Source organism: Neofelis nebulosa, chromosome 1 (genome assembly GCF_028018385.1).
Source record: "Neofelis nebulosa isolate mNeoNeb1 chromosome 1, mNeoNeb1.pri, whole genome shotgun sequence".
NCBI classification, from domain to species: domain Eukaryota; kingdom Metazoa; phylum Chordata; class Mammalia; order Carnivora; family Felidae; genus Neofelis; species Neofelis nebulosa.
This window is the reverse complement of record NC_080782.1, coordinates 205533755-205561690: the sequence shown is the minus strand read 5'-3', so window position 1 is coordinate 205561690 and position 27936 is coordinate 205533755.

The window sequence follows — 27936 nt, the reverse complement described above, 5'->3', positions numbered from 1 at the left end:
TTATTCCTCCTTCTTGATTGATTCAGTTGGGAATAAATGCTAGCCCTGCTTTCCATCTTGGTTGGATGCAGAAATTATTTGTTCTATATATTAATGGCACTTAAAAAACAAGGTCCAATGAGCTCAAAGTTATAATCTCACCTACTTTATGCAGAGAATGAATTAGACTAATACACTTTAATTTTCAGACTATCTTGAAATGCTTAATGAAGAGTATAGTTACATATTTACTTAATAGCACATTTTTCATCAGTATTGAAATGTTTTCTTAATTCTTATTCCTGCATTTTTAATACATGTTTCTTCAGTTCAAGTGCTCATCTCTTCTTGAAGTTTCACTTTCTTTCCAACCACACTGATGATTTGTTATGCCATTTTATCAGCCTTCTGAAAGTTGAAGAGAAATGGAGATATAACCATCACTTACTCAAATGTCAAAAATTAAGCCAATTAAAGGAAAAAAAGAATTCAGTGCTAAAAAGGGACAAGGACTTTCATTATTCTGAGAGTTTCTTTGACTATTTTTATTTGTCATATTAAGCTATGTAGGAATATCTAGATGGCTTTTAATTTTCAGAACAGTTCCACATTATCTCAAAAAAGTTATTTTTAATCTACAGCTGTGAATCTCCCTATAAGGAAAAGGCCTATTTTAGGATGTGGCAATATTGGGAAAGACAATCAAAATTTGCTTTATATACTGTTTAAATTTATGCATAGTAAACATTCTTTTTTTAGGACTTCAAAATATTCAAAAATCAACATCCAAATACCTTTACTTGGCATGTTGTATACTTAGTCATAAAATCATGGCATTTAAGAGCTATTGAACACCACAAAAATGATCTGGCCCAGTAATTTTTACCTATAGATAAGGAATCTATGGCCCAAAGATCATCAGACTCAAGGCCACAGAGGTAATTAGAAACAAAATCATTCATTCAACCAAACATTCACTGAGAAAGGAAGTGGCTTGACAGAGCCGAAAATAATCTCCGCCACTAATGAGGATCTTAAGCTCGTATTCTGGTAAAGACAATAAAACGTGTATATGGATGAATCATAGGGTGCTCTGAGAGTTTATACACTGGGTGGGGAAGGTCAATGTTCTGGCTTTCCCAGAATGGAGATACAGGGGCCAAATGTTCAAGATGACCAAGTTTAACCAGGACAGGAGAGAAGAGTGAGCCAGGAAAGAAAATGGTATGGATAAAAGCCATAAGTTTAGAAAGAGAATGCCCCTTTAAAAACTGCATACAATTTAATAATATTTGTTAAGAGATGAGTCAGCTGAGTGATAGTGTGAGAGGAGTCTCGATAATTAGGCCATGAAAGGACTTTAGATGTATTTTTTCCTAAAAGGATATAGTCATTGAAGCAATTTTTGCCAATATTAGTAGTACAATAAGCAATAGAACATCTCAAAGTCAATTCTGAATTCATACCCTAAAAATATTTTGCCCAGGTTTATATACATTAAATATACTACCCTTGGTGTAAAGCCTTCAAAATTATCTTCTAACAGAACATTCTCTTATTATGTGAATACCTACCAATTGCACTACATCAGAGGAAATATTAAAATAGGAGACAAGAGATATGAATGGCATACTCTATTAGTCACCCTTGATCATAATTCCAACATCTAAAACATGGGGGTATATACACACAGGCAGTATTTTCCAAGTCATTGGAACTAAACAATTCATGATCAACTTTAATTAAATATACCTATTTATCCACTTTAAAAACCCATAGCATGTATGTGGCCATGTTCTTCCAGAACACTTTGATCATATTTTACATTAGGAAACAAACAGTTTAATTTTTCATATGTAGAAATGGAGATTTAGTTATTTTTCTCGGCAACTGTTACTTAACCATAGTAGAAATGCAATACCAGGCTCTGAAATACTGAACAAAAGATGTACATTCAATTAACTAAACTTTAGTAACTTTTTGTGACTAGTTGACATACAGTACTCTAGTTTCAAGTGTACAACATAGTGATTCCAGAAGTTTCTATGTTATGCTGTGCTCACACCAAGTGTAGCTTCCATGTGTCACCATATAATACCATTACAGTATCACTGAATAGATTCCTCATGTTGTGCCTTTTATTCCCATGACTTATTCATTCCATCTGGAAGCCTGTATCTCCCACTCCTCTTCCTCCATTTTCCCACATCTGGAAGCCTGCATCTCCCACCCCTCTTCTTCCATTTTCCCATCTTCCCCTGTTTCCAAAGAAGTGATACTGATGGCCAACACACACATGAAAAGATGCTCAACATCACTTATCATTAGGGAAATGGAAGTCCAAACCACCATGAGTTATCACCTCACACCTGTCAGAATGGCTAAAATAAAAAAAAAAAAAACACAAGAAATAGCAAGTGTTGGTGAGATTGTAGAGGAAAATGGAACTCTGGTGCACGGTCCTTGGGAATGTAAATTGGTGCAGCCACTGTAGAAAACAGTATAGAGTTTCCCCAAAGATTCAAATTGAAATACCATGTTTAGTCTAGTAATTCCACCACTGTGTATTTACCCAAAGAAAACAGAAACACTAATTCTAAAAGATCTATGTACCCCTATGTTTCTTGCAGCATTAGTTACAATAGCCAAGATATGGAAGTAACCTAAGTGCCCACAGATAGATCAAGTAATAAGGAAGTTGTGGTACACACACACACACACACACACACACACACACACGGATATTACACAGCCACAAATAAGGATAAAATTGTGCCATTTGCAACAACATGCATACACCTAGAGGGTATTATGCTGAGTTAAAGGAGTCAGAAGACGAATACCATAGGATTTCACTCACATGTGGAATCTAAAAAAAAAAAAAAAACTGAAGAAACAAACACAAAACAGAATCAGACCTATAAACAGAACAGACTGATGGTTGCCAGAGGGAATTTAACATTGTTTTTTTTTTTTATATTTCTATTAGCAGTGCTTATTTGAAGTTTTAATTGGAGTTTTTCAATGCCCATCACTTAAACATTCTCTACACCCAACATGGGGTGCAAATTCACAACACCAAGATCAAGAGTGGCATCCTCTACCAACTGAACCAGCTGGGCACCCCTAGATGGAACCATTAAATTTTTTTAGTATTTATCTTTGAGACTGAGACACACACACACACACACACAGTGTGAGTGGAGGAGGGGCAGAGAGAGAGGGCGACACAGAATCTGAATCAGGCTCCAGACTCCAAGCTATCAACTCAATAAAAGAGCCATCAGTTATTCTGCCAATGATACTACCCTAAATATACTAATAATGTAATTCTTACTGATAGAACAATACTATAAGGGAAAGAAGAGATCAAGACTCGTTTTAATAGAAAGATAATAAAGCATAAACCCTGAGGCAACAAGTGAGGAAGGCAGGTCTGTATGTGCTGACAGAAACAAGGCTGGATTTATTTTCCCTAGAGAGTTGGTGAAGCTTAGCCCACATAAGGAGCAGTGTGGCTAATAAGGAGAGACTGGCTGAGAGGGAGCAGGGAAGGCCCACTACAAATTCTAGCGCCAGAAAATGGTGGTCTCACAGATAATCAGTTTCATGGGGAGGAATTCATGGCCTATGCTCTAGTGCCTTTGCAGTCTGCTGGAATCATGACCAAGTACTCCCTCTACCACCACCTGGAAAGAAAATGTACTAGAGACAGAGCTATTATATCAAATAGAGGATGTGCAGTTCAATCTGCATACAGGATCAACAATTTTCTAAATATATGTCCCAAATATCAAATGGGGTATATTTTTATTTTTTAAAAAAATCCACGGTGTTTGATTCATCTTTAAATGACATACTACATTTTTATTGCCAAAATCTTGACCATCATACATGTTCTCACAGTACCCAGAGGACAAGTCAAGGCAAGCTCAAAATTCTGTTGCGGAATAAAGACAAAAAATAGTCCACTCATCTCTTCTTGGGGTTGAACTGAGCATTTAGAGCCCCCATAACTGTGACAAGGGGAAGGGGTTGAGTACTCCTGCTACAACTGTATAATTTTCCCTAATAAATACATTGCAAAGGGGTAAAAAGTATTTTCCTCATTTCCAATTAAAACTATCTCAAGTTGAGATATAAAACTTCATCTGACTCTCTTGGGGAAGTGGGAGTAGTTCTTTAACATTTTCTAAACTCAAGTCAATGTCTCACATTCAGAAATTTGCTTTAGTTGATTTACATTCTCCCTATCATTTTTCTAGAAGTGAAATAAGAACTTCTTCAGATCCTTATCTATATGGAATTTTTTTTTTAGTAGGCTCCACACTAGGCTCTGTCCAGTGCTAGGCTTGAACTCACCACCCTCAGATCAAGACCCTGTTCTTGGTCTTAATGCCTTTGGGTGTAGATGCAGCTGTTTATTTTAAGTTATTAATACTATCCACTCAAAAGTACTGAATTCCAATCTCACTTAACTGTTAAAAAATTCTGTTTCACTCTAAGCTCTCCTCAAAGTACCCAAATGCATTGATTTGAGGAGTATTTGGAAGGTTTTCCTTATTTGGAAAAAAAAAACATGTGTATCAGTGTATTTCTGAGATTTGGGGGGCTCCAAATTTATATACTTTTCATAGCATAGCAATAAATGTAATTTCAAGCTATTAAAAATTTGGGGGACATGCATGGTAGTGATTGACAAAATGCCATGTGGTTCTACAGAAAAAGTACATGATTCTTACACATCAAGTCGATTAGAGCTAATTCACTGTGGAAAAAATTGTTCAGATTATCTCTTGAAAAAAATCTAGTCATCCACCACTGACATAGATATGCTTCCATTAATGACTATTCTGGCTATGAAGATGAACAACATGCTTTCATCTGAGAAAATTATAAGGGCAACTGCCGTGTGTTTAAATCCATCACAGGCTTCCTGGAGGCATAGCAATTAGAAATGGAAAAGGACTCTTTGGTCATCTCCCCCCATCTTTCCATCTAGGCAGGCTTTTATCCTTGAGTAAATTCTCTAGGGCTTTGTCTAATCTACTTTTACATAACTCAAATGGAAAACTTGGAAGACTTTACCATAGTCTAAAAGATCTTGCTGCTGGGAATTATTATAATGATAATAAGCCTACTTTTGCTCTGCTTAATTCCCTACTACTTTTCTCTCTGCCTCCTGGGAACAACCTTGAGCAATTCCACACATGTTCCCCTCCCCCTTGGTGGGCCACCGTTCAAATAATCACAACTGTTGATTAAATGTGTTAGGTTGAGCGTGATCAAGTTTGGAAACAATGATTTGGATATCTTTTAGCAACTCTAGGTCTGCCAATCCTTCTAGCATCTTTGAAATTAATGAGAAACCTGACAGAGGAAGATGAACCTCTAGTAAAATAAAGAGTTAATAATCATCATTACAAGAGCTCTTTTGAACGTTTGAGGTTTTCATCCAGGCAAATTTTAGTGATCTGTTAAAGATATGAAAAAATATGAAATATGTCAAGAATATCTTCAGAAGCATCTCTGTTTCCATTTATGCAATTAGCTGCTCTAGCTTCCCAGGACTCTCGCTATTTATTTACTGCCAGCTGCTTTTCCAAAGTGATTTTTGTCCAAAACCTCTATCTTCCCAACGAAAAAGTCCTCTGTCTATAATAAACAACCCACTTAATAGCTGCTTTGTGGGTTGCAGCAATATGTTCAGACCAAATTGGTATTGAATGACAATACCAATCTTCTAAGAAACATTTACATTTGAATATAATCATGACAATTTTAATTCCATTAAACAATAATCTAAGAAATCTAGGCACGACAGAATTCCTAGAATTAGTATTAGTATCACTAAAATGAAAATTCTTTGAGGATATTTTTGTTTCTCTAATATAGTCCTAGTTCCTAGATTCTTGCATTTAAGTTCAATGGATAAAAAGTTTTTCTTTCAATAATTCAAATCACCATGGGTAGGGCAACTGAAGACAATACCACTTACTGCTTTACATTAGATCATTGAAGAATTTTTCTTGAGTCAACATAGTTATCTGCTCATTATTCACACATTAACGTTTCAGTATGGAATCAGGCTCTATTGTGAGCAGGGAGTAGCTATGAAAATCCAACAGGGGTGCAAGGCAAGAATTTCCTGTTAAGATGTGTTATATAGTCTTAATATTACAATTGAGAATTAGAAGATAATAGAGAATCTCTAGAGAAATATCTTGGTCTGCTTAAAAGGTAATGCACATTTCTAAGTGATCTGACTTGTTAGTATGTAATTGTGTATAGTAACCTGTTATCACACTATGTATTTCTGTGGTTTTTGGTTGTACTGTTTTCTCTTCCATTTCTTATTTTGGTTTTCGAGTCTTCTTTTTTCCATAGTTAATGTTGTTAAAGCATTGCCAATTTTTTTTTTTTTTAAACTGGTCATTACTTTAAATGTTAGGCTATTGTTTATTCTGGTCTCTGTTTCTAATTTTTTTTGTTATTTCCTTCCTCTGCTAAATTTCAGCTAAGTTTCTTTTTTCTAGTTCCTTGTGATGTAGTGTTGTTTTTGAGGTGTTTTTCGTAATACAAGCATTAACAGCATAAATTTTGCTATGGGATGTAGCAAAAGCAGATGTCATAGGTTTGGGGATATTATGTTTTGTTTTCAGATATACTTTGATTTGCTGTTTGATTTCTTATTTGGTCCATTGCTTGTGTAGTGTGTTCTTAAATGTTTACATATTAAATATTTAATATTTACATTGTAGATTCAAGCTTTATTATTTATCTTTAGTTTTATACCATTATTGTTGGAAAATATACCTGGTAGCTTTTTAGTCTTCTTAAATTTATAATATTTGTTAGGTCTCTTTTTACGTGATTTAACCAGGGGATTCTTCAGTGTGCATTTGTTTTTGTTTTTTAATTTTATTTTTTAATATATGAAATTTACTGTCAAATTGGTTTCCATACAACACCCAGTGCTCATCCCAAAAGGTGCCCTCCTCAATACCCATCACCCACCCTGCCCTCCCTCCCACCCCCCATCAACCCTCAGTTTGTTCTCAGTTTTTAACAGTCTCTTATGCTTTGGCTCTCTCCCACTCTAACCTCTTTTTTTTTTTTTTTCCTTCCCCTCCCCCATGGGTTCCTGTTAAGTTTCTCAGGATCCACATAAGAGTGAAACCATATGGTATCTGTCTTTCTCTGTATGGCTTATTTCACTTAGCATCACACTCTCCAGTTCCATCCACGTTGCTACAAAGGGCCATATTTCATTTTTTCTCATTGCCACATAGTATTCCATTGTGTATATAAACCACAATTTCTTTATCCATTCATCAATTGATGGACATTTAGGCTCTTTCCATAATTTGGCTATTGTTGAGAGTGCTGCTATAAACATTGGGGTACAAGTGCCCCTATGCATCAGTACTCCTGTATCCCTTGGATAAATTCCTAGCAGTGCTATTGCTGGGTCGTAGGGTAGGTCTATTTTTAATTTTCTGAGGAACCTCCACACTGCTTTCCAGAGCGGCTGCACCAATTTGCATTCCCACCAACAGTGCAAGAGGGTTCCCGTTTCTCCACATCCTCTCCAGCATCTATAGTCTCCTGATTTCTTCATTTTGGCCACTCTGACTGGCGTGAGGTGGTATCTGAGTGTGGTTTTGATTTGTATTTCCCTGATAAGGAGCGACGTTGAACATCTTTTCATGTGCCTGTTGGCCATCCAGATGTCTTCTTTAGAGAAGTGTCTATTCATGTTTTCTGCCCATTTCTTCACTGGGTTGTTTTTCGGGTGTGGAGTTTGATGAGCTCTTTATAGATTTTGGATACTAGCCCTTTGTCCGATGTGTCATTTGCAAATATCTTTTCCCATTCCGTTGGTTGCCTTTTAGTTTTGTTGGTTGTTTCCTTTGCTGTGCAGAAGCTTTTTATCTTCATAAGGTCCCAGTAATTCACTTTTGCTTTTAATTCCCTTGCCTTTGGGGATGTGCCGAGTAAGAGATTGCTACGGCTGAGGTCAGAGAGGTCTTTTCCTGCTTTCTCCTCTAAGGTTTTGATGGTTTCCTGTCTCACATTCAGGTCCTGTATCCATTTTGAGTTTATTTTTGTGAATGGTGTGAGAAAGTGGTCTGGTTTCAACCTTCTGCATGTTGCTGTCCAGTTCTCCCAGCACCATTTGTTAAAGAGACTGTCTTTTTTCCATTGGATGTTCTTTCCTGCTTTGTCAAAGATGAGTTGGCCATACGTTTGTGGGTCTAGTTCTGGGGTTTCTATTCTATTCCATTGGTCTATGTGTCTGTTTTTATGCCAATACCATGCTGTCTTGATGATGACAGCTTTGTAGTAGAGGCTAAAGTCTGGGATTGTGATGCCTCCTGCTTTGGTCTTCTTCTTCAAAATTACTTTGGCTATTCGGGGCCTTTTGTGGTTCCATATGAATTTTAGGATTGCTTGTTCTAGTTTTGAGAAGAATGCTGGTGCAATTTTGATTGGGATTGCATTGAATGTGTAGATAGCTTTGGGTAGTATTGACATTTTGACAATATTTATTCTTCCAATCCATGAGCAGGGAATGTTTTTCCATTTCTTTATATCTTCTTCAATTTCCTTCATAAGCTTTCTATAGTTTTCAGCATACAGATCTTTTACATCTTTGGTTAGATTTATTCCTAGGTATTTTATGCTTCTTGGTGCAATTGTGAATGGGATCAGTTTCTTTATTTGTCTTTCTGTTGCTTCATTGTTAGTGTATAAGAATGCAACTGATTTCTGTACATTGATTTTGTATCCTGCAACTTTGCTGAATTCATGTATCAGTTCTAGCAGACTTTTGGTGGAGTCTATCGGATTTTCCATGTATAATATCATGTCATCTGCAAAAAGCGAAAGCTTGACTTCATCTTTGCCAATTTTCATGCCTTTGATTTCCTTTTGTTGTCTGATTGCTGATGCTAGAACTTCCAGCACTATATTAAACAACAGCGGTGAGAGTGGGCATCCCTGTCGTGTTCCTGATCTCAGGGAAAAAGCTCTCAGCTTTTCCCCGTTGAGGATGATGTTAGCTGTGGGCTTTTCATAAATGGCTTTTATGATCTTTAAGTATGTTCCTTCTATCCCGACTTTCTCCAGGGTTTTTATTAAGAAAGGATGCTGGATTTTGTCAAAGGCCTTTTCTGCATCGGTTGACAGGATATGGTTCTTCTCTTTTTTTTTTTTTTGTTAATGTGATGTATCACGTTGATTGATTTGCGAATGTTGAACCAGCCCTGCATCCCAGGAATGAATCCCACTTGATCATGGTGAATAATTCTTTTTATATGCTGTTGAATTCGATTTGCTAGTATCTTATTGAGAATTTTTGCATCCATATTCATGAAGGATATTGGCCTGTAGTTCTCTTTTTTTACTGGGTCTCTGTCTGGTTTAGGAATCAAAGTAATACTGGCTTCATAGAATGAGTCTGGAAGTTTTCCTTCCCTTTCTATTTCTTGGAATAGCTTGAGAAGGATAGGTATTATCTCTGCTTTAAACGACTGGTAGAACTCCCCTGGGAAGCCATCTGGTCATGGACTCTTATTTGTTGGGAGATTTTTGATAACCGATTCAATTTCTTCGCTGGTTATGGGTCTGTTCAAGCTTTCTATTTCCTCCTGATTGAGTTTTGGAAGAGTGTGGGTGTTTAGGAATTTGTCCATGTCTTCCAGGTTGTCCAATTTGTTGGCATATAATTTTTCATAGTATTCCCTGATAATTGTTTGTATCTCTGAGGGATTGGTTGTAATAATTCCATTTTCATTCATGATTTTCTCTATTTGGGTCATCTCCCTTTTCTTTTTGAGAAGCCTGGCTAGAGGTTTGTCAATTTTGTTTATTTTTTCACAAAACCGACTCTTGGTTTCGTTGATCTGCTCTACAGTTTTTTTAGATTCTATATTGTTTATTTCTGCTCTGATCTTTATTATTTCTCTTCTTCTGCTGGGTTTAGGCTGCCTTTGCTGTTCTGCTTCTAGTTCCTTTAGGTGTGCTGTTAGATTTTGTATTTGGATTTTTCTTGTTTCTTGAGATAGGCCTGGATTGCAATGTATTTTCCTCTCAGGACTGCCTTTGCTGCGTCCCAAAGCGTTTGGATTGTTGTATTTTCATTTTTGTTTGTTTCCATATATTTTTTAATTTCTTCTCGAATTGCCTGGTTGACCCACTCATTCGTTAGTAGGGTGTTCTTTAACCTCCATGCTTTGGGAGGTTTTCCAGACTTTTTCCTGTGGTTGATTTCAAGCTTCATAGCATTGTGGTCTGAAAGTACGCATGGTATAATTTCAATTCTTGTAAACTTATGAAGGGCTGTTTTGTGACCCAGTATATGATCTATCTTGGAGAATGTTCCATGTGCACTCGAGAAGAAAGTATATTCTGTTGCTTTGGGATGCAGAGTTCTAAATATATCTGTCAAGTCCATCTGATCCAATGTATCATTCAGGGCCCTTGTTTCTTTATTGACTGTGTGTCTAGATGATCTATCCATTTCTGTAAGTGGGGTGTTAAAGTCCCCTGCAATGACCACATTCTTATCAATAAGTTTGCTTTTGTTTATGAGTAATTGTTTTATATATCTGGGGGCTCCGGTATTTGGCGCATAGACATTTATAATTGTTAGCTCTTCCTGATGGATAGACCCTGTAATTATTATATAATGCCCTTCTTCATCTCTTGTTACAGCCTTTAATTTAAAGTCTAGTTTGTCTGATATAAGTATGGCTACTCCAGCTTTCTTTTGGCTTCCAGTAGCATGATAAATAGTTCTCCATCCCCTCACTCTCAATCTAAAGGTGTCCTCAGATCTAAAATGAGTGTCTTGTAGACAGCAAATAGATGGGTCTTGTTTTTTTATCCATTCTGATACCCTATGTCTTTTGGTTGGCGCATTTAATCCATTTACATTCAGTGTTATTATAGAAAGATACGGGTTTAGAGTCATTGTGATGTCTGTATGTTTTATGCTTGTAGTGATGTCTCTGGTACTTTGTCTCACAGGATCCCCCTTAGGATCTCTTGTAGGGCTGGTTTCGTGGTGACAAATTCCTTCAGTTTTTGTTTGTTTGGGAAGACCTTTATCTCTCCTTCTATTCTAAATGACAGACTTGCTGGATAAAGGATTCTCGGCTGCATATTTTTTCTGTTTAGCACACTCTTCAGTGTGCATTTGAAGAAAATGTGTATTCTATTTTTCTTGGACGGAATGTTTTATATGTAACCTTTAGAACCATGTATTTTGGGGCACCTGGCTGTCTCAGTTGGAAGAACATCGGACTCGTGATCTCAGAGACATGAATTTGAGCTCGACATTGAGTACAGAGATTATTTAAAAAAATAGATTTAAGATTTCAAAGAAAGACCATGTATTCTGAAGTAGACTTCAAATAAAAAATGTCCTTGTTGGAAATACCAGAGTACTCATTTAAAATAAAGCACATCAGAGGGAAGGTAGGCTGGGAAATTGGGTGAAATAGGTGAAGGGGATTAAGAGTATATTGATCATGATGAGCACTGAGTAACGATATGCAGAATTGTTGAATCACTATATTGTACACCTGAAACTAATAGAACACTGTATGTTAACCATATTGGAATTAAAATTAAAAAACTTAAGAGGTAACATACAATGTAAACTGAGAATTTTCTAATTAAATTATCCAATGGCAAAGTAGATATTAACAGAGAAGTCATCAACTCATTGACATCATGGTTCAGTGCTTTTTTTTTTTAAATATTTATTTCGAGAGAGAGAGAGAGAGAGAGAGAGACAGAGAGAGCACATGAGTGGGGGGGGGGGTGGGAGGAAAAAGAGAGAAGAGAAAGAGATTCCCAAGCAGATGCTGGGTTCGACCCCATGAACCAGGAAGGAGATCATGACTGGAACTGAAATCAAAAGTCCGACACTTAACCACTGAGCCACCCACATGCCCCAACATGGTTCAGCTTTCCATCTTAACCAAAAGAAGCTTATGAAACACAATGTTATTAGCTGACTAAAGAGGGGATTTTCTAGGCCTGGTGCTAGGTACTCAAAGTAAGTTAATGGTTATGCTCTCTTAAGGCAAGAGCTTTAAAAAGAGAACTGGTGACTGTCAAAAATGACAAACAGAAATTGAACTTTATATCACAATACTTTTTTTCTTAAGAAAAAAGAACTACATTCAAAGCAATCTTATGTGTTCTGCTGTATTTGAGAAATTAAATGTAAAATAGCACATGGATTTTCACTCATTTTATTTACAAAGAGACATGTTCAAAGAAAGCAGGACATTCAAAATAAACATTCATTTTAGCAGTCATAAAGTTTTATAGCTATTGTCAAAATCATAAGACTTAAAATGGGAAGCTGTTTTATGTTCAAAGTATAGCTACGTTTGATCAATTAGGATTTATAGAGATGGAAATCAGTTTCTTTTATTTCTGCCACTAAGAAAAATGTGCATGAATTTTTATAATAGAATCTGTCAGTTGTCCTAAGTGCTGACCATCTCACTTAGATTGTTGAGAGCAGGATGGGGAAATTTTCCTGTCAAAGCATTCATAGTGATAGGGTAGGATTGGAAGACTATTACTAATGTCATGGGCAATGATTAAAAAAAGCTCCAGGTTTAATCCCTTCTGGCTTTATTGAAAGAACTACCAAAGTGACATAGTGTCTTAACCCACAGGCAGATTTATTAGGGTAGAAATCTCTCTTGCTTTGTATTTAATTAGCTTAGTCTGTGGAGGGAACCTGGTAGCAGGGAAATTTCTCACTCTGACACAAAACATTGAACAATGAACCATACTTCAAGCTAGTAAAAGAGAGGCAAGGACATTCTAATAAATTAAAGACTAAGGAGAAAATATGGCTATCAGATCATATCTTTAGAACAAGAACCTATCCCCATGTCTTTATCACTTAATTCAAAAGCTTCTGTTTGCCTGATTTGGCTTGGCACACTAAGTGGGAAAACAGGATAAATGGTAGCACATAGGATCATGGGATCCAACTTGTTACAAACTCAGTTATGAAAAATTGACCATTGTTTAATTGGGACATTACTGAATTACAACACCAGCAATAAAACAAAACTGAATTTTATGTATCAAAAAGATATAAAAATTTGATTAATAAAGAAAAATAAATGAGGCGACCATGCAGATTCTTCTTTGGTTCATCAAGAAAATTAATAAGTTTTATTCAATTAATCAAGATCCTAAGTCAGGAGACTTTGTTCAGTACATACCAGGAAAAAATATATAAGGTTAAATGTGATTATCTGTAATATTGAAAAAGATAGATTTAATAGATTTTATCATGTTATCTCAGAAACTTCTTGTCATCTCAGTGTATTTGTGGAAGAATTCATCTTTTGAATCACTAGCAAATATAAGTATTTTAAGCATTTGGGAAGCAAAAAAACTCCTAACACCAAAAAAAAAAAAAAAAAAAAAACAATAAACAAACAAAACAAAGTGAAAGAAAAACCCTGAACAGTAATACTACTCAGAATCCATCTAAGAGATACAAGATTTAAAAAGTCACCACATATTGAGCAAAATTGAAGAAGACATAAGAAAGTGGATAGATTCAAGGCAATTTCAATTAAAATCTCAGCAGAGTTTATGCAATGGACAAGCTCTATTTTTCTAGCTTTAAGCGCCAGAGAAAAAAACAGCCAAGAAAATTAGAACTTATGTTTAGGAATTTTTAGTACAATGTATCAAGATATCATAAATTCATAATTAAGAGAGTCTGCTATTGCATCAAGAGTAACAAACCAATGAAACCAAACCAGGAGGGAATAAAGGAAAAATCTTTGAACACCTTTATCAAAACTCAAACAATTCATGGAAATCAATGCAGGTGGATTAAAGATCTTAAGATGAAAAAGTTTCTAAAGGATAACAGAGAAAATCTTCATAGAATGAGATTGGTGAACATTTTTTTTTGAATAGGCAAACGAAAAAACCAAAACCAAAACAAAACAACAACAACAACAAAAAAAAAAAACCTAAGTTGGGCCATGTTTATATTAAGGATTCCTTTTTCAAAAAGTGATATCATTAGAGTATCCTAAAGGCAAATTAGAGAATGTCTTATACAACAGAGATCGTTAGATATAAGTGTTATGAAAATAAATACTACAATAAGATGGCAATATATGCCCAAATCACTAAACTTAAAGACAGAAAATGCTAAGTGCTGGCAAGGTCATGGAGTAACTGAAAACTAATACTCTGCTAGGGAAAGGCTGTTTGTAGTATCTACTATGAGCAGAACATTTGCAAATCTTACAAAGAAGCATTTCTATTCCTGAGTAGATGACATAAATCTCTGTATTTGTATAACAACAACAAAGAAATCTTGATGAGAAAATTCCAAGCAGAACTATTTGTAACAGCCCCAACTAACTACCCAGTAACAGTAGAATAAACACTACCATTTCTCCACCAGTAGAATGGAGACTTCACAAGTATTAACAAAACACTCCTGCCTGCCACAATCCGGATGAATCTTACAAACATAGCATTGAGCAAAATAATCCAGACAGAAAAGATTACCTACTTAGAATCCATTTACATAATGAACAAAATCAGACCCAAAAACAATTTCAAAGGAATGAGCTAGGACTTACCTTTAGGTAAAGGAGGCAGCTACTGCTTTAAGAGGACTTCTCAGAACCAGGATGGCTCTGGGTTCTGATAACATCCCCCTTCCCAGCTGTAATATTTATATGGAAGAAAAAAGTTTACCTACCTTTAAGGTGGTATACAGGAGAGAAAACACCATGCCATGAAGAACAAACACCATACCAGTATACGTATAATGTACATTATACGGGATACGTATAATGAAAGAAACAAGCCTTAGCAAGGTCAGATGAGCTCAGCTTGGAGCTCAGATCTGAGGTTCTTTTTTTAGTGGTCATTATCTGGCTCACATGTACTCAATCAATCTGTTATTATTACTAAGCCATCTCAGCTGCCAGTACAGATGCTTGGTTTGGTAGATCAGCTTGGAGTTGGTAATAAACTCCCAACAATTAGACTTTAATAATTCAAGGAGGATTCGGCCAAAGGTCAAAGTCTTAGACTTCCCTGAGGCTAGAGAAAAGGCCATCTATTTGTCTGTCTTTTCCATTTATACTTTAGTTTTAAAAAATTACTTAGGGGCACCTGGGTGGCTCAGCCGGTTAAGCGTCTGGCTTCGGCTCAAGTCATGGTCCTGTAGTTCGTGGGTTGGAGCCCCACGTCAGGCTTGGTGCTGACAGCTCAGAGCCTGGAGCCTGCTTCAGATTCCGTCTCCCTCTGCCCGTCTCTCACTTGTGCTCTCTCTCTCTCAACAATAAATAAACATCAAAAAATAATTAAATAAAAACATTTTATGCTACATGTTACTTAAAAATTACTAATTTTTTTTCTTAAAATGGTTTTACTTATTCTGGAAACCAATAGTCCCAACTCTAAACAACTAAACTGATTCTTTTTTGTTGCATAATTCAGATTACCATTAAGGATATGCAATTTTTATTGGCTATAAGCTAGTAATAAAATATTTTACTTTGAAATATTTGGTCTGAAAAATTTTTTTCTATCAACTTTCTTCGATAAGCTGTATGTAACATATTTTTTTTTTAACATTTATTTATTTTTGAGAGAGAGATAGAGCCTGAACGGGGGAGGGTCAGAGAGAGGGAGACACAGAATCTGAAGCAGGCTCCAGGCTCTGAGCTGTCAGCACAGAGCCCGACACGGGGCTCGAACTCACGGACCGTGAGATCATGACCTGAGCCGAAGTCGGCCGCTTAACCGACTGAGCCACCCAGGCACCCCTGTATGTAGCATATTTAAGAGGCTACAGTTACTGAGATGTGTATATAGTGTAACACTCTTTAATATATAACCATTTTATAAAGTATCTAATTGGATTGGTTAGAAAATTCTTACTTTAAATATACTTTTTAAAACAACATACTTTGCAATTGTCTACAGAAAATTCACACATTTTTAAACTAAATACCAAGCTGTACACTGCCATAAAATATTTTTTTTAATAATAGGAAACCCTCAATATTCATTGAGAGTTGCTTATTTTGCATCCCACAGACCCGGAAAGTTCCTTCTTTGTCTCTGGCCTTCTTCCCTAGGCTTAATTGATTTAGCACTTACCACTAAGTTGTCCAGGTGAATGACATTATATTCCAGATGCTTCTTCTCTATACCAGTTAGTTTGTTAACTATTGTTCTGGCTTCCCTTCTGTTTAGTACCTTCTTGCATTTACAGAAGTACCACGTTTTCATAATAAATTATATAATGACTCTATACTTTGTCTCTCTTTCTTTTTCCAAGTATCTGTCATTTTTTACTTGTCTGATGTTACTATACAGCAAATGCTGTGGGAAGGAGGAGAAAGTAGGTGTGAGAAGGGAAAGCAAGAAATTTGGAGAAGGCAGAGATGTCAAAGTATGTTCATATATTAAAATAAAATTTATTCTCATAAAGAAAATAGCCACAGGAGAATCAGCAACATTTATCTTTTTTTTTTTTTTTGGTTATGATAGGTCAATATAATTTTGTTCATTTATTTTATATATATTTCTCATTTCTTTCAAATATTATCTTTGAAGATGTATCATATACCTAATGCTTTTTTATTTTTATATTTTTTTGGGTTTTGTTTTTTTCTTTTTTTTAATATAATTCACTGTCAAATTGGCTGACATAAAGTCTGTACAGTGTGCTCTTGGTTTGGGGGGTACATTCCTGTGATGCATCACTTACATACAACACCCAGTGCTCATCCCAACAAGCACCCTCCTCAATGCCCACCACCCATTTTCCCCTCTCTCCCAGCCCCTCTCAACCCTCAGTTTGTTCTCTGTATTGAAGAGTCTCTTATGGTTTGCCTCCTTCCCTCTCTATTTGTAACTATTTTTTCCCCTTCCCTTCCCCCATGGTCTTCTATTAAGTTTCTCAAGTTCCACATATGAGTGAAACATGTATTTTTTTAAGTATATTTATTTATTTTGGTGGGGGGGGGGGCAGAGAGGGAGAGAGAATCCCATCAGCACAGAGCGCAATATGGGACTCCAACCCATGAACCACGAGATCATGAGCAGAAGTGGGACACTTAACTGAGCCACCCAGGTGCCCCCTCTAATGCTTTTCTAAAAATACATTTACTTTGGGGCACCTGGGTGGCTCAGTCAGTTAAGCGTCCTACTCTTGCTATCAGCTCAGGTCCTGATCTCACAGTTCGCGGGATCAAGCCCACATCAGGCTCTGTACTGACTGAGGAGCCTGCTTGGGATTCTCTCTCTCCCTCTCTCTCTTTGCTCCTCCCCCACTCATGCTCTCTCTATCCCTCTCTCTATCCCTCTTAAAATAAATAAATAAACATTTTTAAAAAATCACTAAAAAATAGATAAATTTACTTTTAGTTTAGAACTGTGTTTAAAATTGACATTAAATATTTCATGATAATTTTACAATATTAAAATTTCAAATCTGAGCATTTGGATACTGAATCTCTTTTATCTGATTCCCCTGCTAATACTTCTTTTTTCTTGCAAACTTTTCTTTCTTTCATACCTTAACTACCACAAGGTCAAGCTTACAGGAAAAGTTACAAGACAGCAGATTGATGACTATGTAAAGTTGAAGGAGAGGCCATGGAATTCATTTAGTCCAGCATAATTTAATAATTTAATGAGCTTAACATAAAGATACAAATGTGAGCTTCAGCTTCACCTGTACTCTTTCTACTCTTGTCTGCCACACTCTTGAAAACACTTATTCAAACACATACCCTCCATTTGACTAAGAACTTATAGAAGTTTATTAAATACAAGATAAGTGTAACAAGAGGTGAAGGTAATTGAATGAATTCACCATTAAATGGAAAAGCTAGAAGCAGGTCCATATACATACTGACTGAGTTGCAGTGAAAATCTAATTTTTAGTTCTCCATGTTAATCCTGACACTGTTGTACCAGCATTAGGATTGGTAGAATTCTTCATATTAAATGATCCTCCCAATATCCCATCAGAAAACATTCTTCTTCAGTCCAGGTGAGGAAAGATAGATTAAGCATACCACTTTTTCTTCTGTCTTCTTGGTATTATCACTTTAAGATAGGAAATATTTTCTGTTACTTACCTATTTCTTAAAATAATATTGCAATATTTTTCTTCTACATTTAACTTTTTAATTTTACTTTTATGAAAAGTCAAGTCTACTAAATAAAAAAAACTGGATCTACTTTATCTCTTATTTTTGATCATTTGAAGATCTGACATCATATTTAGAAGGAATTATTTAGTAGGAATATCAAACCTTTGCCTTGAAAGTTCAAGCTCACTTTGATATGTGCATAGATCGAAAATATCCACAAAAATCAAATACTGCAAATGATTCATCTTGTTATGTTTAAATGAAGATGTGCATGTACTTTAAACTAAACTGAAACCTAAATAAAATATTCAGTGACCCCATCAACTTAAATTTTATAGGGCTTAAATAGTTGTTTGTAGAACAGGTAATAAAGTGAAAATGTAGGTAGAGAATGAGTATAAAAATTAGCATGGTTAAGTGTTGTATCTTCATTATATGTATTGAGATAAATCATATGGGAACATAATATTAGGAGGTAACAAAAGTATCAAAATGTATTAAGATTCTGTTTTTGTTCTGTGATTTTTGTATCAGTACTAGAAACAAATAAAATTGCTTCAAAATCTTTAGAAACTTGAAATTTTCCCCACTAAATTTGACCTTCATGATAATTTGGATCTCATAGGTAAAACATTTAAACACATCTACATAGAAAACTCTAAAAGCAAATTTTCTTATTTTTCCCTATATCAATAATTTGTAAATGAAGCAAATTTATAAAAACAACATGATGATATTTTAAAAATTGACTAAAATAATCAACTTTTACTTATATTTTAATTGGACAAATGTAGACCAAAACTGTTTTTATCCTCTAAATTTATTGTGATATATAACTTTCATTCTTATGATGCATGTAAGAATAGTCTAGTCAGATTTTTGTTATTTTTTTCATTTGTTAGATTTAGAATCATTAAAGAATCAGTTTAATTTTATATTCAAATATAAAATTATTATTTTCGATTATCATTTATTTTCAGAATTAATAGGTTCAAAAAATATTTTCAAATTCAAGTACTGAAAAAGAAACATATTTCCCCTAAATCTCAAATAGCTGGAAAATGTATCACTTTTATAAACTTTACCATTAATAACCTTTTTTAAAACTTACTCATCTATTTTTCGTTTTCTTTATTTCTAAATTTTTCCCACTTAACTGTCATTAAAGAATGTTTCTAAAAATGTAATCTTTCCTGTCTTGTAGTGAATTGGTTAAATGTCTTAATACTTATAGAATTTTACTTAATTTTATAAAAGTTGAAGGAGTCTCCATTGACAGGTTTAACTCCCCAACATAGTTATACTTAATAAATTAAAAAGATGAGGGGTGTCTGAGTGGCTCATTCAGTTAAGTGTCCGACTCGATTTTGGCTCAGGTCATGAGCTCAGGGTTCATGGGATGGAGCCTCACATAGGAATCTGTGCTGACAGCACAGAGCCTGCATGGGATTCTCTCTCTCCTCTCTCTCTCTCTCTGCTCCTCCCCTGCTCTCTCTCTCTCTCTCTCCCTCTTGCCATCTCAAAAATAAATAAATGATCTTTAAAAAAAAAAAGATGAAATTGATTCTCAACATTAACCTTACACAAAAATAATTCTTAAGAATAACCAAAGAGCAAAAAGATCACTTATACAAAAGTATTTGGGAACATGACCTTGCAGTTTTGCATTATTTCCCCAGTATCTATAATGGTGCCTGGCATGTAGTACAAGGTCAATAAATGTGGGGAAATAGGTTCTAATTACATAAATGGGTTAGAAAAAAGCTTAGGGCAGAAGCCGCCACCACAGGTAAAAGCACCCGAGGTTAGCTAGCGGGATATGGTAATGGGATCACAAGTAACTTGTTATATCACCTGCAGGAAATTGCTTGCCATCTGATGCCAATGGACCTTGATCACAAACTCCACCTGCCCCCCAAGACCCTTTGTTTTTTACACACACAAGTTAATGGTGTCTGTTTTCTCCACTTTCATGTGTGTAAGATCTTGTTTTCTTCACATTCACCAAGTGGGTCATATCTTGTGAGCTCAATACATATGGAGACGAAACGCCTGTTTGGGGCTCTTGTCTCCTCCCAGACAGCCTCTCTCATATTCATTTCTGCATCTGCTCTCTTGCTGGACAAGAGAGAACTCCAGACTCATGGTCTGTGACAAATAAATACTTTTAAATAAATTTTGTTTAACAGTCTCAAACCATTTTATCATTTTTACTTGATGGACTCTGTTAAATAATTTGGTAGACTATTTTAAAAGTTATAGTGCATTATCTTAGAGTGACACAGAGGATGTGAAGGAAATATTACTCAAAAGTCATATATTATTATCTAAAGATACTAGTTTAAAGCCAAATACAATAAGAAATTTCTCATTTGGGTTAAGTTCTTAGATCCATAGATATATTTTTACTCTATTGGCTTTTATGTCCAAAAAGAATAAAAGTTTAAAGAAGTCCTAAAAATGCCTGATAACCTCAGATGTTATGCAAATGTATGAGCCATTTTGCTAAGGTTTGTAAGAATAGCTACCATTTAATAAACACTCTGCACCCAGCAATATATAAGTACTTATTGATGTATTTTCCTACATAACCCTCACAATAATATTTTGAGTAATATAGTGTTAATTCTGTTTTATAGAGCAACAAATTGAGGGAGAGATTTACTTTCTCAAGGTGTCATAGCTAGTAATATCAGGAATATCATATATACAAAGTATTTAGCTCCAAATTTCATGCTCTTAATCATTTTGGCAAATTCCCTACTTTCATCATCCTTGATGGCTGCTGGACACAAAAATATAACATAATCCTCAGGCCAATGTTACCTTCTTATCATCTTCTCTCTTGGTGCTGTCTATTAATAAAATGCATGTTTTTTTTATAATGTGACTAAGTGGATTTCTTTTAGTGGAAAAATACTCTCTGTTTTCTCCTACTTCTCATATTTATGCTATTTATTTAATTGCTTCTGCTTTTCTTTTCCATTTGAGATATTTCTACTTTCCTTTTTCATTTCTTTTTTCTTTTCCTTTTTATTAGAGACTCATCTGATTATATGAAAGTAGATTTATATTGCTTTAATTGAGAGTTTGCCACACTTCTACATTCATTAGAAGTGACCAATGATTACCTTTTCCCATTTAAAAGAGAAACCAAACAACAAGAATAGCTTAATATTAAGAATCTTTTTCTTAGCAAATGCATTTCACATTGGTGAGGGCACAGTTTCATTCTTGCTAAATTTGCTTAGTAGTGCATAGCAATCTAAATAAATGTTAAGTAGACAAATTGCTTACATTAAAAGAAACAAAATGTTTTAAAATATAATAATTTAAAGGTTTGTAATTATACACAATTTTTATTAGGACAACAAACTCTGGTAATGTAATTAAAATACTCTGATTTCAAATGCTGAAAATGTCTCAAGGAGAAAATTAGTGCTACTTAAAGTCTGCAAATAATCTAGTTTATGATTCAAATGCTGGCCAGTGTTACTTAAAAGAGTATATAATTAAAGGTTTGTGCTTTTTTTGTTCATTTGGATTTTCTATTCATACTAGAGTCTAGGTGTGGTTCCAGAGCCAAACCATCTAACAGGTACAGTTTTTTTCTAATCATTCATTTTATCTCCATTTTGAGTCTCTAATTCATGTCAAAAAATAACCACCAAACTGAAATAGAATGACCGTTAAAAGAATTTCTCCATTTTTTTTAGAGGAGAAGTCATCAGCTTTTTCTGTAAAAGTCTAGACAGGAAATAATGTAGGCTTTGTAACCCATATGGTCTCTGGTCTGTCTGCTTCTGCCATTGTTATGTGAAGGCAGCCATAGAGAATACATAAATGAATGAGCAAGGCTGTGTTCCCATAAAACCTTATTTTTGGTCTATGAAATTTGAATTTCATAGAAATTCCATGTGTCAAGAAATATTATGATTTTTGAAGAAATGTAAAAAAACGATCTGTTCTTAGGACATCCAAAACCAGGCATTGGGTCTAATTTGACCATGGACCATAGTTTACTGGCTCCTTAGGTAAACAGGAAAAACCAAATAATATTTTTATCCAAATAAGTATAGGATAGTTCCTGAGGGGTCACTACTTTAGAACAATCATGATATATTGTAATCAATAACACTTAAACTAAGAAATAAGTATTCAGATCATTGGACACTTTGTCCCAATTTTGGATTTAGGATACTAATTAGAAACCATTTTAAATTAAAAATTTCCATTTCACAATAGTACTAAACTTTTTTTTCTTAAAAGAAGCCAAACTATTCTCAGTAAACTTTTTGATGAAATACCCTTCAATTCAATCTGACCCATTTTTCCCCCCTTAAGTAAAATGGATTATTCTTCACTTTTCACCATTTATAACTAATTGCCATTTGATGTTTATATCTTTTATACTGTTATGTCTTATACTCTTTCTCTATTTTAAATGTTATAAGACATCAGAATATTTTATTATATAAGTCTCATGTAACTTAGCTTTTGAAGGATAATGGTAGTTTCGTATCTGGCTCTCACTTTAATATTTCCTTTTAGTATATTACTTATATTTGTTCTCTCCCAGTTAGGCTTAACCTGACACCAGTGCCTTTTTGTTCGGTTATGAATTTCAGCTAATAAAAGGGATATTTTACTTTTTAAAATTTCCCTTAATAGTTTAACTACTTTGAGAATCAGAAGAGAATATATTGGCTTAAGAATTAACATAAAACATATGGAACAGATGTCATTTTGATTTCATAAATTGTCCACTTATTCATAAAGACGCCACTATTGGCCTTATTAGCTCACTGCAAATTAGACAAATTGCAGGGTGTTCTAGTGCCCTTCCAGACATCCTACTTTGAATTATCATGCCTTGGGGAATTTCAAGTTAATAACAACTTAAACTTCATCTCTTCAGAAATAGTTTATATCTAATTATTATAAAGCATGCTCAATTCCCTATCTGAAGTTGTCATCAATACTGTTAATGGATCTGTTACTTCCTACTTCAGTAAGTGGGGAATTTCTAATATACAAAGGATGAAGTTACTGATTCTTTCCACACAATGCCCTAAATTTGCTTTTTCTTAAAAAAGAGCTGTATAGAATCAGTCAATAAAATTCTTTTTGCTTCAATGTAGCAGAAAAGAAAAATTGCATGTCAAAAAAATTCTAAAATTTTCTTTTAAAAACATGAATGCAGGGTTGCCTGTGTGGCTCAGTTGGTTAAGCATCTAACTTTTGGTTTCGGCTCAGGTCGTGATCTCACAGTTCATTAGTTTGAGCCCTGCATTGGGCTTTGCAGTGACAGCACTGGGACTGATTTGGATTTCTCTCTCCCTCTCTCTCTGCCCCTCCCCAGATTGCATTCTCTCTCTCTCTCTCTCTCTCTCTCTCTCTCTCTCTCTCTCTCTCTCTAAATAGATATATAGACATAATTTTAAAAATTATAAACAATGAATGCAAAAATAAGACCTTCTTTCCTCATCCAGTGGCTGGTATTCCAAAGTTTCAGTAGTTTCTTAGTTCATTCAAAAGTATTTTATATAATCCAGTAATAACAACTATTCTGATTTAGAAAGGAAGAAAAATGTATGATGTGATGTGTCCTAAATGTGTAAAAGTTGGGGCGCCTGTGTGGCTCAGTCAGTTAAGCATCTGACTTTGACTCAGGTCATGATCTCAAAGTTCATGGGTTCAAGCCCTGCATGGGGCTCTGTGCTGACAGCTCAGAGCCTAGAGCCTGCTTCATATTCTGTTTCTGGCTCTCTCGGCCCCTTCCTCCCTTGCACACGGTCTCTCTCCCTCTCTCTCTCAAATATAAATAAACATTAAAATTTTTTCTTAAAAAATCTCTAAATGTTTAAAAGTCAATATTTATAGAAAACAGAGTAAACTCTATTTTTAGCACTGCTTTCATTATTCCTACAGTTACAATATCCGGTTTATCATACCTTCAAGCATAATTTTCATTATGCTCTATATGTGCATTTAAGAAAAGTTGATTTTTTTCCAAAACTAAAACTAGTTCAGAGAAATAATTCACAGACTAAAGCTGTTTCAGTATCCAGTCCCACTTCTTATGTTTAATCATTTAAAAACATATCCATAGAAATATTAGTGATAGGCTCTAATTGGGGGTAAGGCAAACATAGGCTTTTCCAACAGAACAGTACAAAGGAGTTGGCTTTGTAATTTCTTGCATATTACAAGATGTAGTAAACATAATAATTCTGGAATGATATTAGACAATGCCAAACAGCCAGTTTATTTCAAAGAGTATTGATGTGTTCTTTTCACTTGGCTGGAATGACTCACAGTCTCTAACCACTCTTTAATTTTCCTTTAGCTCGATCCTTATCTTTAGTTTGGAGTGCCCCAAACTCAAGCTGTGGACCTCTTCACTTTCTATTTGTTTCCTCCTGAAATTACCCAATATCTATGTCATCTGTATGCCAGATACTTCTATTGCATAGCCATAATCAAATGCTCTCCTAAACATAGACTTCAAATTATATATAACTTGCTTCTTGAAATCTCCACTTGAATCAGTAATAGAGTTCCCAAACTCAAGTTGTACAATATGAACTACTGGTCTCCCCCTGTTTTTTTTTTTTTTTTTTTTTTATCACACTTTATGTTCAGGTCATTAACACATTCAGCTGACATTAAGTGCAAAATATATTCATAATTAGAGCACTCTGTTACCCTCCACCTCTACCATCAACATTCTGGTTTAAGTGGCCATCAATTTTTGATTGATTTACACCAAAATTCTTTTTAAAAAAATTATATTTATTTATTTTTGAAAGACATAGAGACAGAGTGCGAGCAGGGGAGGGGCAAAGAGAGAGGGAGACACAGAATCCAAAGCAGCCTCCAGGTTCTGAGCAAGCTGTCAGCACAGAGCCCGACATGGGGCTTGAACCCACGAACCGTGAGATCATTACCTGAGCCAAAGTCAGATGCTCAACCGACGGAGCCACCCTGGTGCCCTACACCAAAGCTTCTCAATTCATCTCTGATAGCACACTTGCCATTTTATAATATTTTCTGTGTTTGTTTTCCAACATGTGTAATAAAGGAATTCTTTTAAAATGCAGATTTTCTTCTCAAAATCCTTCATTGATTTCCAGTAATGTATATAATTGTTGAATCACTGTGTTGTACATCTGAAAGTAATGTAACAGTGCATGTTAATTGTACTGGAATTAAAAAATAAAATAAAAAACCCAGTATGTTGTACAACCTAACTATATCACATTTTTGTCGATCATATATTAATAAAGCTGGAAAAAAAGAATCTCTCTAAGATGTAAGTTATATACTAAATATCCAAAAAGAAGAAAGTATTTAGAGAGAGAGAGCGCTCAAGTGAGTGTATACATACAACCATACATTTATATTTTATGTATACATACAACTGTATCGTTATATATAATGATATATATATATAAAATGTTTAAATTCTTTTAAGTTCGTTAATGAGCTATGGTTGATAAATAGTTCTCGGACAATCATAAAAATGGCCAAGGCAATGTAAAAAAATTTTCATGCCAGTGTTCTTTAAACTATAGTATCATATTACACACTTACATAAGCAACAAATCAATAGTAATACTACCACCACAAAGAAAGTTTTGAGATGTATCTTGATAACTACACTTACTCACAAGAAAGACAGAAAGACAGAAAGAAAGAAAGAGAGAGAGAAAGAAAGAAAGAAAGAAAGAAAGAAAGAAAGAAAGAAAGAATATAAAAAAGAAGAAAAAATATATAAAATAAAATCTATGTAGAAATGAGCCATTCATGTCACAAACTTGGACAAACAACTGGATTCTGAAAATGAGTTTATTTATTTATCTTAAATGACCACTAGTTCAAATCATTCTTATTTCTTTAAAATAGCTATTCAAAATATGTATATATGAATTGTCTAGTGGTAAAAATTATGGATTTCAGTTTCTTTTTATTTAAAAGCAATAACTAGAGAGACAGTATGATTTCACGTATATAATTTACTTCCTGGTTTCAAAATGCTTTACATCATTTTAGCCCCATTTGGAATTACGCACAACATTCCCTTTTAAATATGTTTAGGGTCGCCGAGGTGACCCAGTTGGTTGGGTGTCGGACGCTTGATGTCGACTCAGGTTATGGTCCCAGAGTCTTGGGATCAAGCTTCATGTGATCAAGCTTCGTGTCAGGCTCTGGCACTAAGCATGGAACTTGCTTAAGATTCTCTCTCTCCCTTTGCCCCTCTCTTTGTTCACTCTCTCTCTCTCTCTCTCAAAAAAAAAAAAAAAAAAATATATATATATATATATATATATATATATATACACACATGTTTAAAACATTATGACTAGGAAATCTTTATGAATGAGTATTTTTATATTTTATATAAAATGTATATTTCGATGATTTATTAATGTACCTAAGAGTTTTTAAATAATATATGAGGGAAATATTTATGAAAATATTTTCGCTTACATACAGAAATAGAAATATTGGGTTATTAGGGAAAAATAAGATTTGAACAGAGTTTTCTCAGTTTAAATACATCAAATTTCTTTCTTTTGGCTGCACATAATACAACGCTTATCCATTTCTTTTCTAATATTCTCTTCTTTTGTGATATATTTAAATCTCCAGGGACTTTTTAGTGACTAAAAATGAGGGAAACAAAGGCAAGAGAAATGTAGCTTAAATGAAAGCTCTGTACAGCTCGCAGCCCACTGATAGACACTTGGAACACACAGAGCGTGACCTTCCTCAAGGGACTCATGGCTGCCTTACTTCCTTAATGTTTTTGTTTTATTAAAGACTAAAAGTGACCTTATCTTAACAGCAGCTAGCCCCTCAAGGTCCTGAAAGCCTTGCTTTCAAATTCCTTAGAGACTTAACGTTATCCCTAACCCCCACTAACTTAAAAGTATATCATCAATCACTCCTCACAACCCCAGTGCAGCTCTTTCTGCCCATGGGTCCTGTCCCCGTGCTTTAATAAAATCACCTTTTGGCACCAAAGATGTCTCAAGAATTCTTCCTTAGCTGTTTGCTCAAGAGCCCCATCGAATAATGCACAACACTGACTAGGTCTGAAAGAAATAGGATCTATAGATTATTATACCATTGTAAGAGATTTCCATTGTCTAATTTCTCAGTCCCAGGTGAAATAAGCACCCCTAGTGTGTAGATTAATATACCCTGATCTGCCAATGAAAGCATTATGGTTATTAAATGATTAAATTAAAATAATAGAGGCTGCTACACTCCTTACATTTTTAAGCCATTTTTCAAAGAGTGAAATAGGAGATACTCTCAAAATCAATCCATGAAGATAAAAATATAATTATGGTGTAACTATTGCTCTATAGACTATTTTCAAAAGGCTTGAATCATTAAACATGTGAATTTCTGATGCTCAAAGTGTGCACCGATGTCTGAACCAATAAATCAGGAATGGCCACTGCTTTAGACAGATGGTATCTCTAATTACATATATAGATAATCAATAGAATAATTGAAAAAAAATGAGCACAAAAAAACTTTCATTGCAACCTAGTGAAATTAGGAATTCAGAATTCTCATATAAAGTCATTTCTTAGGTTACAGTCATAATATAACAGCGTAAATTTGGATAGTACATTAGTTTCTGTACTTTGGAGATTAAAACAGTGTCACCTAATATCTAAAACCAGGACTCTGGAATCAGATATCCTTGAGTTTACAGCCAGGCTTCAAAATTTGCTATTTA